Genomic DNA, 17,110 nt, shown 5'->3' with positions numbered 1-17,110 from the left:
AGGTTCTGAGCTCTCGCAGCTCTGTTCCCCTCACGGGCACTGTAACATCTTGTGGTCGGCCCGCGAGCGACCTGGCCACCAACGGGTGGCATGCCTGGACTTGGAATTCAGAACAAGGTTCCGCTTCTGTTTTGAGGGGGGTTTCGGGTGCACGTGTACTGGTTAATAGATGTCTCGCAGTTCTTACAGAAAATTGTCTTAAAGAGTTTGCAGTATTAAGAAGAGGGGATCTGTTTTATTGGAATATGCACTTGGCCGCCTGTCTGCAATACGTGTGCATTGCCTTGTGTGAATAAAACAAAGTTTGTTTCACAGACATGGGTGAAGAGTCTTCTGTTTATGGCGTAGTGCAGTCCTTGCCGGAAAGGTAAGGCAGAAGCTCCGTGAGTCGTGTGAACGTCCCTGCTGCGGCCCTCCCCTCCCCTGCGGGAGCCCGTCCTGGGCTAGCACACCCGCAGGCTCGGCCACCAGCCCGGCTGCCTCCAGCTCATCGTGTTCCCACGCGCTGTCAGCAAAGCCAGAGCTCTGCAAGGGACTGTTATTTCATAGCCGTGCCGCACTTCACCTCTGATGAGCTCCTCTAATTGGGAACCAGCGCTCCGTTGCCTGAAGTGCCTGCGAGCGAGGCTCGGTAGGGTAGCGAGAGAACGCTGCTGCCGATCCGCTGTTAACTGTTGGGGAATTGAAGAGAATAATCTTACACGCGGTGCTAATATACTTGGCCACAAATGATCAGAAAGGTGTTTCTACAGAAAGCAAATATACTGCAAAAACACTTTTCTTATCATTTGTGGAAAACAAATATACTTCTCTTTAAATTTGGTTGTATTACATGTCTTAATTAAGAGCTATGATTGCTTATGACTTGTTACAGGTTTTCACAAAAACTAAACAAATTACCCAGAGACTTCTAGCTTATCCAAAATAACAATAAATCCTTGTGCTTTAAAGATACCTTCTGCTAGTGCTGTGAATGGACACCAAAAAAATGTGAGCATGGACATACCTAAGAACAACTCCATTAATTGTTATTTAGACATAAATCACTGCATTGCATCATTCATTTACAGCCCTTTCAAGTCCACTGACCCCAGCAGGTTGATCTCTGGTGACTTCAGGCTGCAAATCTAAATCTTACAAAGCCCTTACAAAGCCAAGCATTTACTGAATTACTGGCAAATGCTTCTTTGTTTTTAATTTTGAGTCTCAACCTAAGCGTTGCTACCTCTCGTTAAAGAGAGACAATGATGTGTTAGTTTTCGGGACGGTATCTTTACTTGGGAAGTCAGTCACGCCGAGATCAATGTTTAAAGAAAAGTATCCTTCCTAGTACCAGTTCAATGATTAAACTGAATTTAAAAATAATCTAATTTAGACTACAGCATTCATGACCCACATTTATCTTTGATGAAACCAGGCTGCCTAATTTCATCCAAGGAATTAAAAAAATCTGCAGTCTGTGTCTATGGTAAGAGAGAAAGAAATGTTTGCTCTGATGTGCTTTGGACCTTCACCAGAGGGGGTTGTGTGTGTGTGTGTGTGTGTGTGTGTGTTCAGGGCTTTCTGGTGTAAAAAGTGAGATCAGATCAAAGATGCACACGTTTCTGCTCTTACTCATTTCAGTGGGAGGTGCAATGTGCCTGCAGTTAAAGCACAGGAGTGGGAAGCAGGAAATCCAGGTCCTGCTTCCAATTCTTCCCCAGATTTCCTCTTTAACTTCAAACAAATCACTCAATCTCCTGATTTAGCTTTTTTCCCCTCATGCCCTGAAAATAATAGCACTCTTCAGGACTGGTAATTGATGCAAATTAATGCTGATCAATACTCACAAGTGTTGGGTAACACCGTGGTTTATGTAGTTATGGCACTTGTGGCTCAGTTTCACCTTGAGGAGGTTAAACCGGGCTCAGAGGTGGTATTTGCCCATAGGATCTCCAATCCGCCACAGTCCCATGTGGGATGCAGCCAGCTGGGATGGGGGATGAGGGGGACGCGTGCACACCGAGGGAGGGGACTGTACCCCTCTGCTGCGCTCTGCTCTGGGGAGACCCCCCTGCAGTGCTGCCTCCAGCTCGGGGGGTCCCACCAGCAGAAGGAGACGGAGCTGTTGGAGCGGGGCCAGAGGAGGCCCCGGAGATGCTGGGAGGGCTGGAGCCCCTCTGCTGGGAGGACAGGCTGGGAGAGTTGGGGGGGTTCAGCCTGGAGAAGAGAAGGCCAAAAAGGGGAGACCTCAGAGCCCCTTCCAGTGCCTAAAGGGGCTCCAGGAGAGCTGGGGGGGACTCTGGATCAGGGAGGGGAGCCGTGGGATGAGGGGGAACGGTTTTACACCGAAAGAGGGGAGATTGAGATGAGATGTGAGGGAGAAATTGTTGCCTGTGAGGGTGGTGATCCCCTGGGGCAGGTTGCCCAGAGAAGCTGTGGCTGCCCCATCCCTGGAGGGGTTCAAGGCCAGGTTGGACGGGGCTTGGAGCAACCTGGGCTGGGGGGAGGTGGCCCTGCCCAGGGCAGGGGGGGGAACGAGATGGGCTTTAAAGGTCCCTTCCCTCCCAAACCATTCTGTGATTCTATGATCAATGTCTATATATGACTTAAACACACACAGGAGTGTATTAAGATCTTCAGAGACAAAGTCACTGCACAATGACAGTGCAAATACACAGTTAAATAACTTATGTGTCAACATGCTATTTTATTTTTAAATATGTTCTATGATACACGTGTGAAAATAGGAGGTTTTGAATGGCACAAGCTAATTCAATTTGACAAAAGTTCTGAAAAAGGACTTTATCTAGATTTATGATCAACATCTGCACGGTTCGTAAAAATACAATTTTTCCTTTCTGTCTATATGTACTCATGCTTGTATTGAACATTTCTATATTGTAATATATGGCCATATTAAAATGGAATGATAGCAAAAGCAGATTTTAAGGAACAGCAGCTCTGAAAATCACGCTTTGTGCCTGCAGTAGGGTGACACTATTGGACACTGTAAAATAAAGCCTCAACATAATGTTAGATAACATAATGTTAGAAAAGACCCCCCCTTTTTAAAGCAGACACGCTCCGGTCACCGCACAAGTTGTGGTGGCCGCCCGTCCCCTCAGCGCCCGAAGCCGGCGGAGTTTGGGCACAGGGCAGAGCTGGGCTTGAAACTACAAACCCGGAGAGCCTCAGGATTAGGAGAAAAGGGGCCTAAAAAACCCCCGCTGAAGTCATAATTTTATTCTGGTACCGGGTTTGCCGTCAGTCCCCGAAAGGCGATTACACGTTGGGCTGATTTTCTGGTTATTCCCTGTGACACCGAGGGCAGGACTTTTCCGAAAGGATCGACGTTGAGATTGGACTGTGCTGCAGGCGTGAAGAGCTGAGTGTTTCTGAAAAAAAGATAGGTGTCGAGAGCGTTGGCATCCCGGTTTGGGGCTCATTATACAGCAGCCCTGCTTCCCCGGGCGCTGCCGGAGCGCCGTTAGCCCCCCAGGTGAAACCTCCTGCCAAAAGTCACCCTTCCCTTCACTGCTCCCGCTCTCAGCGCTCTCTCCTGCCAGCTGTCCCTCGGTAAAATAGCGACGGACATCCCGGCTCTCACTGAGGCATCACTTTCTCTCCTGAAAGACGCTTCTTAGAGTGAACGCTGCTGATTTGCTTTAAAAGTAAAGGAGGTAGAACGTTTCTTGGAGCACGAGCCTGTGTCCCACGCACCCCCGGATTCCTCAGTGACTTCAGTAGAAATTTAAGGAAGCGCAAAGCAAGCAGAACTGGGCCCTTGACAAATTCAGGGACACTTGTCATGCGTGGAGGTGTATTTTGCTCAGGATGTAGAAGTTGTAAGGTCGGTCCAGCAGAGAAAAAGATTTAAATAACCCAGGGAAGTTTTATGTTGCTTTGCGGTATCTCCTCCTCACCGCTCCAGCCCGGAGCAGTACCGCAGCGGTGTCGGGCTGGCAGTCCCCGTTTCCAGCACCAGCAGAAGATGTGAGAGTCACAGCCAGAATTTGACATTTAATGTGATCTCAGCGATGTAAATTAGAGTTGAAACAAGGATAAATAAATCTAGTTTTAGCCCGTGTCAGTCTGTTGTGGCGGTTGAGGAGATGTTGCAGGCGGCTGTGAGCCCTTCTTGGAGATGTCCTGGAGAATCTTTCAGCTTGTCATATGCGTCGTTTCAAGAGGTCAATTTCGTGCCGTGCTCACAAGGAAAGTGAGGGCCTGCGATTTCGGCAAGCGGAGGGTAATTGGCATCATTGGAGCACTCGGTGTCTGAGGGAGCGAGGATGCGACATGGGATTTTGGAAGCCTTGCACGTGGCAGGGCTCGCAGCAGCGCCTAGGGAAAGCTGCTGCTGGTGTGGAGGAGCCTGGCTCCTCAAGCCGACGCGCTGGGCGTCGCAGCTGAGCTGCAGGGACAGCATCGCACACCTCATGCGTGTGCGAAATGTGCTGGAGCCTTTCCTGTGCTTTGCACTTCTTTTATGTTAAATGCCTGGCGATGTGGTGTGCTCCGCAAGGGCTGTGTGCTTCAACGTCTTTTGTCTTTTTGGGAAGAAGGGGAGACTCGCTTTTACTTCTTAGCCCTGCTCGAGGGCTTTACGTTAACGGGCTTTACGTTAGGTGACACGTTTGAGGGGCGCTGCCAAATTGATCCTTATCCCAAATTAAAGGGCGCAGAAAAAGTGCTGTCGCTGTCTGGGGTGACTACCTTAGGAGCTTTTACACAGGCAAGTGCAGCAGCTCTCGCTGTGAGATGGGTGAGAAGATTTCATTCGAATTGTGTAAGCTGAGCAACCAAACCACCTCCGGGATTGCCTCCCCCTCGCTGGGGGTGACCATGGTGGGGCTGAGCTGGAGACATGCTGGGATGAGGGTCTCGCTGCTCCTTCCCATGGGCTTCATGTGAGGTTGCTCGCCACGGGATGATTCAGCTCCTCGGGACAATGTTTCCTTTGCACAACAGTGCTTCTGCTGCCCCTTCAGTACTGGAATGAGACCATTTTCTCAACCTTTGCCATCAGTGGTTTCTCTTTAGGACTGGGTGATTTCAGCTCCGCAGACGCAGAGCGGGCCCAGCTGCCCAGTGTTGCTGTCCTCTCCCCCCGCTGTGGAGTTTTCCCTAATAGCAATCAGGCTGTAGAACCATAAGTGGGAAAAGACAAGTCTTAATAGAATTAACTTCAAGTAACATTGTGGTGGTTGTAGGTATAATCTAAAAAAAAAAGAATTTCTATCAGTAAGATTTGCAATGAACGTCCAAAAAGAGTTTGAATCTTTTATAGATCTCATGTGTGTTAAGAATTGTGCACCAGCTTCTTGCCCAAGTCCAAAATACCAATGGAGATTTTATCATTGGTTTGCTTGTCTGGAAAGCCACAGGTCCCCCAGATTTGAACTCTGTCCTTGACTTTTCATTATGTTGCATTTAATTTTTGGTTTCAATCCACCGGTCAATCTAATTTAGTCAGGGAATAACATTTGCATGAGCTTTTGAATTTGCATTTTTGTCAACCCCGCATGGTGATGAGCGAAGGCAGTTCATCGTGCCGAGTCCCATGCGTGTGTCAGGAAGGGCAAAGCTCCCCATTCCAGCATCACCAGTGTGAGAAGCTGGGAGGGCGCGTAATTGCCTCTTGCTGTGGGAAACGCTGTGCTGGAAGGCACAGATGGAGTGATGTGCAGGTGGGAACAGGTAGGTATGTGCTGAACATCATCAGGCTGGTATAAAAAAAAATAAGAACTACCCAGTGAGCAAGATCACTCGTGTCCTAGAGTGACCTGGAGTGAAGGAGGTTCCCAGGTGGTTGGATGGGCACCTCTGTCTCCGGTGGCATGGCCAAGAATGCGAGCAAACCTGGTGCCGAAGCTGTTAAGTGCGGTATTTGAGCAAAGAACGAGTGTACAAAATTGTTCCTCTTACGTGGCAGGTGCTGCTCAATTATATTTAAGAACCCCCTTAAGGGACAGGAGTCAATTATAAGACAATAAGTAGGTCAGCTGAAAACATATGCTTATAATTTTGCAAAATGCTGTAATAATAATTCATTGTTGTTTTCTTCTGGAAGATTTTATTTTTCCATCACTTAATTTGACGTGGTGTGACTTGTGAGTAAATGCAGAGGTTTTTTCCTTTGACTTTTGGTAGCATCGGTTTAATTGTCTCTGATTTTTTTATGGTATTTATTTCACTGAGAAAAGTTAAGTGACCTGTGAAGAACAGCAGCAGTCCCCCAAAGGTTGTGTTAGAGCATCGCTTCTTGTCAAAAGAAAGTGCCACAGTGGCCGCTCTTTACTGCAGGTGGTCCCAGGTGAGTTAGCAGGACCGGGGCTGCAGCGATAGGTATGTGTGCCAGAAGCCATTAAAACCTTTTATGCATATGACAATACAATTTTGGGAGGAAAAACGTCGCACGGTAAACGGCTCCATCTGCGTAACAGGACTGGGCATCCCCAGGGGAAGGTCAGCATCTGAGAGAGGGACTTTTACACTTGGAGCTGGACTGACAGAGGTCTGAGCAGGGGTCCTGTGGTGCTGGAGGTGGAGGTTCAGCCTCCCTTCCTCCACCTCCTCCTCCTCCTCCTCGCTCCTCGGCTCGGCCAGCTGTCTCCTCACGGCAGTGCCCATCTACCCGCTCTGACCGGGGGTGCGTGAAGTGTTTATAGCTTTTCCGTTTTGTTAACCAAACTGCAGCTCTCTGTGCAGGTGTCGTTGAACGTCTCCTTATTCTAGGTCTCCCTTCGGCGTGCCCTTCCTCGTTTAAAGAAGGTTTAGTGCAATTAACTTTCCTGAGGTGCTCTGTGTTGAAAAGGTGTCAAGTAGCTCTGCTTCTGAAGGTGTAACCAGCACTGAGGTCTGGTGGTGGACCGGTGGTTTGGTCCCTAACGGAGCTGTTACTTGTCTGCTCGCGGGCTGCATTGCCTCGCTGTATAACCTTACCATAATTTACATGCTTGGAGTGAAATACGGAGTTATCGGCTTTTCAAAATCGATAGGGTCTTGTAATACAATCTCATTGAAACGCTCATAGTGATGGGTGGAAATTCTTTCTGGCTCGTGCCAGAGACTTCAGGTAAAGCCACCGAGTGTGCCTGTTCAGTCCAAGCACATTTGACTTTACATAAAATCTTATTTAGACATGCAGTGTATTTCTGGAATTTTTTTTGCTGCTTATGTTTAGAGATAGCTAAAGTTAACTTTCTTTTAAGACAGAGTTACACCTAGTGTTGCATCTCTTGCAATGCTTGTGCTTCCCCCTTTTAAATATCATTTTCTCCCTGTAATACTGAAAGGAAAAGAAAAACAGCATTTTCTGTTATTGGACCAGCTCTCAAGCTGTAGCAACCTTTTAAAAAAATTAATGACGTTCTGACCAGAAAAAACTAAAACTCCTTCAAGGGTTTTGTTGCCGCCTTTACAGTTGAGTTGTTTTCTGTGTGCAGAGATGGGCTTGTGGTGTCCTTCCCGCAGGACCAAGCGCTGGACTCTAGCTGGATGTTGGCATCTACGTTCAGGTATCTGCTTGTTTAGTCAAGCAAAAATAGTTGTAGATCAGACTTGGGAAGCTTTAAGGGTGACTGAGTTTTCTTTGTTGCAGTTTATAAAGTCTGGAAACCTTTCCCTTGGCAGACAGGGCGTCGAGCCGCCCCGTGCCCACCTCAGGTGTGCCTTCACAGATGTGAAGCACACGAGGTCACTCATCAGCTCTGGCAGTTGTTAGCTTAATTACGTACACCGATGTTTTCAACAGCAGTGCACGGCCAGAATTACAGGTTTGAGTTTTGTAGTCGATTGTATTTGCTGACTGTCCTCTTAAGTAACGATGTGAATTAGGGGGAATCAACATTTGGTCTTTGCTTCTCAGCAATGCATGTAGGCAGCTTCAGTCACCGTTTCTTAACAAACTTTTTAATGTGCATTTGATGTCTTCCTTCAATTTTGCATTTTTTTTTGTCTTAAAATCGTTTTCCTAGGAATGAAATGAGACCTCAGTTGATGTGCTTCAGATTTTGGTCTTTGGCAATACAGGTTTTCTGGTACACAGGAGGTGGGCGATGCTGAATAGTGTGGTCCATTCTCACCTAGGTGTGCAGTGAACCAGGCATTTCTCAAAATCAAATCCCGATTAGATTGATAAAATACATATCTGCAAAGGAGCAGATTAGAATTTCAGTAATTTACCAGGATGAGCTCAATTCTACGATGAGTCATTAATTTCTAAAATATAACTTACTGTCACAGAATATGATTATTCCTTAGACACAGGACTGGATCGTTATTTTTCTCTATGCGGTGTTCAGAAACTGTTAAAGCATTTGACAGGTGAATAAAAGATTCAGCCCTTTCTCCAAAGAACATAAGCCTTGTCTGCACGGCAGAGAGACATTGTTTTAACTCACGTTTGTTCTTAAGTCGATGTAGTTAACTAATACAACAGTTGCATCTTTCAAGTTAAACCGTGCTTAAGACCAGTTTACTTCGATTTAACCTAATAATGTAGATCTACAATACGGCAAAGGAAGGCATGCTTGCGCTGAAATAAAACTCTGCAGAGCATCTTGCTCCCGTACCCCAACAGCCATTTAACTTTGAGGCTGGTTTGCGGTTTTCTCTTGTGTACAGCACCATGGAGTAAGCTTACAACAGGTCCCATGAGCTTCCAGAGAAATTGGTGCTTTCCACCGATGTCATCGTGGGCTGAATTTAATTTCCAAGTCACAGTGACGATTTCTGAAGATGGCCTGCTCCTGGAGGACAGAGATGAGGCCATCCCTCGTGTCTGTGTAGGCTGTGTGCTACACAGGGGCTGAACCCGCATCCTGAGCGGTGCGGCCTGGCACTGGGATGATCTGACCCACCCCTGCTTTATTTGGCTGTGATGGGTTGGAGAACTTGCATGGAGTTGTCTCTTGCCAGCTGGAGAGAGCCTGTCCGACTGATGAGCCCAGCTAGGTTTGGAAGAGAAGTGTGACCCTTGGTGAGGCTCGTAGTGACAACTGGGATTAGGAGAAATACTGAAATGATGAAGGCTGTGAAATAAAACCACACTTTGTTACAGCTGTGCGTGTTTCAGTGATGGAGGGTACTATATCTGAGCAGCTTCTAACCATCAGTGCTGACGACTTTTAGATGACATCTCTCCTCTCCATCACTTCCTACGGGATGCTACCTATGCGGATTGAGTCAGAGTCATGGAATATGGAGCTGATAGCTTTTCCAGAGGTGTCTTCTGATACGGCTTGAGAGGCTGATGGACTTGGAGCGTGTCCTCTGTTCTTGACTTCCCTGTTGGTAACAGCTGGTGGTGCGTGGCTGCCACACGTATGTGCGCACGTCTGCCTTCCTGAAAGCTGCCTTGTCCTATCTAACAGATCCCAGGCACCTCAAAGTCCTGCCTTGGTTGGGTTTCTCCTTGTGTGGTTGGGAGGAGGAGGTGGTGGGTGGGAGACAAGCTCCACAAGGTTGAAATAACAGTAGAAGGAAACTTAACAGGATTTTTTTTGTTGTAAAACAAAGAGTAGAAAGGTTGGCTTCTCTCCTTAATTCTGCCATCACTTCATCTGACCGTGAAGAAGCCAGCAGACTTCTGTGAGTTTCGTTTCTTCATCTGGAGAGTGAGTGTAGCTGTGTATCTCTGTGTCACTGGGAAGCTTAATTGAATGTTTGTTAATGTACTAATTGAATCTCAAATTGTGTTCCCACTTAGTGTTCCGTTAGAAACGGAAAAAGATTTTTTTGGTGTGTCTGTTTGCAAGCAAATAACAATCATGATTGCATTAAAAAAAAAAATTCCCCAGTTGTTTTGGTTTTGTTTTTGTTTGGAGCCATCTATCAGCCTTTTAGGCAGGTTCACTGGGTTATGGTCATAATACGCTGTTGTCCTCACTGCCTCGTGAGCGTGGCCAGTCCAGCACGTGGAAGAGGAACATGATTCATCTCCTCCGTGTGCCAGTGCTCGTAGTGCTGCAATCTCTGCTGGTGGGTCCTGGTGCACAATAACAGCTAATAAGATTGTCAGAAATCTGGCAGGTGACAGCTAACTAAATTATCAGGCTGCCTTACGTGTATTTGATGGAGTTGTTGGCGTGGATTCATAAAAGTCTGAGCCTTTGAAATTCTCACTTTAAAAATTTTATGTCCTATTCTTCAGCAGATGTGCTGACCGGCTTATTGTCTCCATGGTAACAAGGTTTCGTTTTTAAAATAGCCTAAAGTCACAAAAGAGAAGTCAGATATTAATAGCATAAGCAGCGTAGGTACGAGTGAAAAAATAGGATTTGGCTATTCCTCATCCAAAATTTCATGTATTTGGGAGTTGTCTGTCTCTTTGTACATGCTGTGGGTGTTTGTTTAAATGTACTTTTCTAGTGTGACCTGTAAAATTAATTCCCTTTATTCAGGCAGTGTTATTACCATGAAATATTTACATGATTACAGTAACACTTAGAATACTAGTGTATTACCAAATGCATAATATTTAATAGGCAACCATTAAAAAAAAATCTTTACAAACATATACAGCATGCAACAGTATAAATGCAAGGCGCTCCTACTGACCCCCTTTCTGTAATGGGGAGATTGGAAGCAGAAGTGCAACGGGACTTGATAAACCCCATGTTACCGCCGGGGCTCCAGTGCCCTGGGCAGCTTCATTCCCATCGCCCCGCTGACAGTGGTTTTTTACCCCCAATATTTTTGCTGTGCGGTAACAGAATGTGCAAAACTCCAGTTGTGTGATTACAGTGTAACGCCACGCGCTCGAGCCGCTTTGGCACATTTCGGGAGCTCAAGCCATGCTCAGGCTCTGCCTGCGCTCGCTGTCATGCAGTTTCTATGGACACCGATGGTTTGTGTCAAATGCAATCTCGATGCGATTGTCTGTGCTGAATATGGAGGAAGCAGAGATGATTACATGTGACTCCAAACCTGTATTTGCTAAAATATGTTCTCTTGCTTTGAAAAGAATAGGGTAGAGACAGAAATAGCTTTTTCCTAAAATCCTTAGGTCTTGGGGGACCTGCAGAGTTGGAGAAAATAGCTTCTTAACTCCTTTCTGTTGGTTTCAGGGTTATATGGGAAAGCCTGATGTGTATAACCTTCAAAATTATGCTTCAAAAAGTAGCAAGGCAGAGCTGTAGCAAAGTAAAATTTAGGTGGGAACTTCTGCAGACGCTTGGGATGATAAAAAGATCTCCTGTTAAAGACAGTTTTTGGCTAACAGTCAAATGTAAGAGAAACAATCAGAAGGTGATTTTGATAATCGATGCCAGATAATTTGACAATTGAGAAAAGATGTCAAAAATGTATTTAGAGAGTCTGAGTAACAACATGTCTCTTGTCTGTTGTATTAATTTTTGGCTGCTTGTAATGAGGTCTCCAGCTGTCCCTGGTGTTTGGGGGCAAAGTGGGATGGGTAATAGATAGGACTCATGTGCCTTCCCCTGTCCCTCTAGTCAAAACTGGAAGCTTTCTTAAAAGATGAGGAGGAAGGACGGAGATCCCTTCCTGCCCCGATTCTCTGCTCCTGCCCGTCATCTGTGATGCGTACAAATAAAGTGTGGTTTTGCATTTTGACTTTGTGACCTTTTCCAAATCTCACAGCCTGTAAAAGGGGGCTGTTCCTGTACGGCTGTCAGGAGTTTTGGTGTCGGTATTCCCATAGGTATCTTCTTGTACGTGAGTGGTCCCACACTAACCTCAGGGGTTTCTGCTTTTCGCAAAGCGACTTGCACGTATATTTTTTTTTGTGAGATCTGGGCCGTAGGGTGTTAAATGCTTTAAGCTGCTCGCGTAAAAATACGTCTTGGTAGTTACACTCTAGTCACATTCCCTCTGAATAATAAACCCTTTTTGCACTCTGTTTCCTTGACACTTTTTACGATGGGCATCACTGTTTTGGGAAAACCTCTTTTTTTTTTTGTTCTAAATGAGAGACTTAATGTCCTTTAATGTCCTAATGTAAGAGTCACTTTGAAGCGCTGGATTCTGACGGCTTTGTGTTGCTTGGGTCTGCGTTATGACATGTGGAGAATAAGCAATATTCTAGCTGTAATCTTCATTTGGTTTCACGTGTATTCTGTTTCTGCTATCATTTGTATTTTTATGACGGCCATTCTCTGGACTGATGGTTTCAGTGCGTAACTAGTGACTCTTTTTCCCAGTTTATATAACGTATCATTTTTCCATTTATACAAACGGACAGCAGGAACTGTCCCTATGTCTCAATATTTTTTACGTTAGTATACTTAATGCATTTTGATATCCCTTGCAAAATTTGATATCCTGATTCAGATAATGTAGTAAAATACTACAAGTCAGAATTTTGAAAACACCTTTTAAAAACACTTGTTTCTTTGAAAGTCAAGATAATCCTTTTATTGGGATAATCTGGTAGCTTCTACCTAGTGATACTGCATTAATTTTGCACATTTCACCTGTGGGAACATTTCCAGTGGTTTATTCTCTGGGAGGAAGAAGCAGCAGTGCAGTGAGGCTGCGAGCTGCAAGTGGGCACCTCTGTAATCGAATTCCCGTCCGATCTGGAAGAAACGCGTACTGCTGAAGCGCTCCTCCAGGGGTGATTATTTTGCAGTGGGAATTGTCTTCTAGCTGAAGTTGTAGAGGTCTGTGTTTTCTGGCAAAATAGTAGATCCTCTTTGTGTAATACTTACAAAAATTAGTTAGTTGTTAAAAGCATTTCAGGAAGAAAACACATCTTTGGGGTTTTCTGTGTGGCCTTAAGCTTACATCCTAATGGGTTTTTTAGGGACATTCTTGGTATTTGCCGACTGTGCTTCATGTGGCCCTTTCATTCTGTTTCTTGCGTTTTCCACAAAGAGCTGCTCTCATACTGCTCATTGGGTGGGAATACATCGGGTCTTGTGAACTGCAAACTAGCTTATACCTGTATTACCATGGGCAGGAGAGACTTGTAAGGACACACATCTGTATGGTGAGAGAGGAGGTGACTCTTCTGGCATGGTTTTGGGAAGCCAAGCTCTTTCATGGTGTGCTCTGCAGTAGTGGGATGCAACAGGCACAAACTGCTTGTCTCAGCTCTGGTGTCTGGTCCCACTTGGGACATCCCAGGCTCTCCTAGCTGACAGCATCCAAGGACAGCATGCTGTGGCAGGTAGGAGGCAGACCTGGGCACCTGTGGAAGACCACCACCCTCTTGCAGCCCCACGGGATTTGTTGGGTCATCTGAAACAGCCTTAGACACTTGAGTTTAAGCAGGAGAAGCCCATCCAGCATGTTATGGACGAAAACCTAAATTAAGCTCCTCACTTGTGAGTCTTGATAACTACAAGGTTACGTGTTTCTTTTTTCGAAGAGAAAGGCAGATTACTTTATGATTTTCCGACCAAATTCTATCTTTGATTTGGATTTTGCTTGCCCAAATTCTTGTGGTGAGGTATATTCTTCACTTCCTACCTTATGGGTTCAGTGGTACTTGGTCATGTACAAACCTCGGTGACAACACGCACGTCACACATACATGTTCTACTCCAATTTTTGTGTTTTTCAAGCCTTTTATGACAAAGGCACTATGTACCTGGAAGTTCATGAGTGGAAATTTTGTATTTATTAGCTGAAATAACACTCTGCTGAAATTAGGCTGCCAGTTCTGCTAAAGCATCTATGTGTGTTATGGCCATTTTTGTGATCGTGCTTAGAAATGAAGGACGTATCTATAAATAATACAAAAGCAAAGTGGTTATACTGAGAAACGGAGATCCCTTTCTCATGTCTCCCCCAGTTAATACAACAGGTCAGATACTGGTGAGTCCCTCTGATGGCAAATTCCCTATAGCCAGCCAGGAGCACAGCATTGCTCCTAAACACTGAGCCACAAAAGGGATGGTTTTTTTCTTAAATACAGAGGATGTAGAGGACTGAAAAGAAATCTAGTCCAAACTCAGTTCTTGACTGTAGACTGGTTGGCCTGATCTGCTGTGCCTGGAGGGACTTTTGTTCCTTGGGTGATCTCTTCTTAGCAATTGAAAATGATTTTCCCATTGTAGAAAAATTCATAAGCTGGTAGGGGTTTTTTTTTCGTTTGTTTTTTTTTTTCCCCCCCCTCTCTTTTATTCATCTTAGAATGATAAAATGACCTCAGCACCAGGCACTTCTTAGGGCTTAATGAGCAGTTGGGGTTAATGTCCCGGGATATATTAAACATTCAGCCAGTCATTAATCTTCAAAGTGCCTGGTGGCAGTTATGGCTTAAATATTCTGCTTCTGTTTTGGCTTTGATCATCTTAGGCCATTAGGAGCATCTTTGCCTTCCTCTCCCCCCTCCCCATATGTTGGGGTCATGGGGACAAAACATCCCTCCCACGGGGCGATAACGCGAGATGCTCCGCTGTGCTGGCTGTGGATATACGAGACGTGTGACCTGGGGGTGTTAGACGGGAGAGCTGGTGGTGGCAGTGCTGGGTGGCAACAGTAATGAAGTTTATCTTCGTGTTTCTGTGGACTGTGACAGGAGGAGAGGGAATCCAGGACTGCTGAGTGCAACATACTTCCTTAGAGAAGAAGGTCAGGTCGGAGACAGGAAGAAATGAAGAATGAGATGGGGTTAGAAAGGCCTCAGGAAGGTGAAAGAAGAGGAGATGGGAGAGCCCGGAGGCAGTTAGAGCACGGGCTGAGTGGTGGGTAGGAAGGACGTTCGTAAGATCAAGGCAGGATTGGGCAAGTTTGAAAGTGAGATTCTAGAGGTACGGGTAAGTGTGTATGGCCATGTGCCACGACAGACCTTTGCATGATGCTTTCCTTACTGCCACATTCACCATTTTTAAACTATTATCCCTCTTCGGCTGTTGTTTCACCTCCCATCACTGAGTTGCTGTCCTTCCATGGCTTTCACCCGCAGTGCTCCTGTGCTGCCTCCTGCAGCTCACCGCCCCATTTCTCTTCTCTGTCCTCTTCCAACTCTGCTGTTGGCATTCCTCTTCTCTTCCGAAAACTCCCACTGGTCGCTGGCCTTGGCTTGTCTGTCTCCTTTCTCACCCCCTGTGCCCCTTGGTCCTCCACGCTGAATTTCAGCAGCTGCCTTGTTACCCAGTTTTTTACAAGACAAAAATAGTAGGAAGAAGGGATATCACAAATTTTTCTTGAGTAACTATTTAAATTTGACCATGGACACTATGTGAGATTTTTTTTGTTTGCTTTTTTCCTTGGAATGTTGTTATTCTCTTTATCTCACGTTCTGTATACCACATCTTGTATTTCTCTCTCAAAACTGACAGTGGACTCAGCATGTTGTGACACTCGCTCCTCAGCTAATGAGAGCTGCCCAGTATATACAGTGCCAGACATCAAATTAGCAAAAAAACAATACACAAGAATCCTCAAAATTCCCAACAAAAACCAGGGGCAGAGGAAAAAGGTGAGAAGAAGTAGAAAAAGGAGGAAAAGGAGAGACTAAGAAAGAAGAGGCAGAATATGTCTCTAGCTGGTTTGCAGAACAAAGAGTATATGAACTAAAAGTGTTAGTAGCGGCTTGCCAGAATGGGTGGCTCTTGTCTAACTCTCAGCTCCTATGACTTTATTCACCCCTGTTCGTAGGTATTCTGGAAGGAAGATTTTCCCTTTTCCTTCAGGGGACAGTTAAACGTATCCTAGCCAGACTAGCTGGTACTATAGCAGGTTCCTCTGTTTTCATCCCTTTTGGTTTTTTTCTCTTTTTTTTTCCTTTTTTTTTTGTCCTTTTTATTTTTCTTTCTTCCTGTAGACTTAGGGGGAGGATTAGTAGAAACACTGGCAACAGCAGGAAGGCCAGCATCGTCTGCTGCCTCTCTGCCACATGATGGCCTTCTTAAAGGCACTCTTAATGTCAAACCTCTGATGCTTTCTTTTTTCCAAGGTATTTTTCCAGGGCTGGGATGTAGTTTGTAAGGCTTCTGAAAGGCACTGAGATTCTTCCCAGCAGTCTTGACTTCAGCACATGTGGTCCTGTTTTTTCAGTTATAATGACAAGTTTACTCAGGGACCAAACCTTCACAAAGGAAAGTTTACTTGGCCCAAAAGCCTTACCAAAACCAACCCTCTCCAAACGATGCGTGCATTTATCACATGCCTGCCTTCTCAGCCTCTCATCCAGATTCCCCATGAGGCCCTCTTGGGATGACAAAAGTGCCTCACGCTCCTTTGGAGTCTGTCCCTCTTGGCCATGGTTCCATGTTGGTTCATCGTGCCTGCCGTTGAGCAGTTGTCTCCTGACTTCTTGGATGAAGATGGTAATTTTGTTTTGCTTCAGGCTTTTTGCCTTGTCACGCGTCTCTTGTTCAAGGTAAAATTAACATATTCTGATTTTCTCTGGGAGTGACATTGGGGTGTCCAGCATTGAGGATTTGCATGAATTATTCCATATGGACTTCAACTCTTGAAGGGAGGTCACCACTCAGCCAAGAGTAAGATTCCTATTTACCACAGAAATAGACATCAAAATGAAAATGGAATAACTCCTACAAAGTTAGTGCAATAATCCTGGAGTCCTGGCCCATTCCTGCCGTATACTGCCCTGGCACAGCCTTGACATGAAGGATCCAGGGGTGAGCTGCATGACTTGCAGTAGGCTGTATGGCATAATGGTAAGATGCAGAAGGCGATGAAAGACAACTGTTGCTCTTTGTATTACCCTTTTTGCAATTTTTTTCTTTTTTTTCTTTTTAAGTGAAAGCATGAATTACCAATCTTAATGTTGAGCCCCCAAACACTAACCTCAAGGAGAAGAGACTGATTAGAAAAGGTTGCATTATTCTTAGCCATATTCAGTAGTGAGACAGCATTTGCTCTCAAACAGTTGATTTTCAGAGCCCAAAAGTACATTAAAAAAAAAATAATGATGTAAGCATTGCCGAGCAAAGCACACCCATCTGTTTGGCTGAATATCCAAGCCCTCCTGCTTATGATTTTCATAATGAACCTGCTTCTCATGGTAAATGCTGACATAAGTATTACGTTGGCTGACTTTCTTTCTTCCGAAGAACAGTATGAAGAGTAGCATGCACACGGTGTGTCCCCGCTATGCAGTGTGCCTCCCTCATCCTCATCTGTTTCTCCTTCCGTTGCACTGTCCCCTTGTCAGATGTGGTGGTACAAATGTATTACTGATGTC

This window comes from Charadrius vociferus, unplaced genomic scaffold (genome assembly GCF_000708025.1).
Source record: "Charadrius vociferus isolate BGI_N301 unplaced genomic scaffold, ASM70802v2 scaffold434, whole genome shotgun sequence".
Classification (NCBI taxonomy): domain Eukaryota; kingdom Metazoa; phylum Chordata; class Aves; order Charadriiformes; family Charadriidae; genus Charadrius; species Charadrius vociferus.
Note: the sequence above shows the minus strand (reverse complement) of the source record.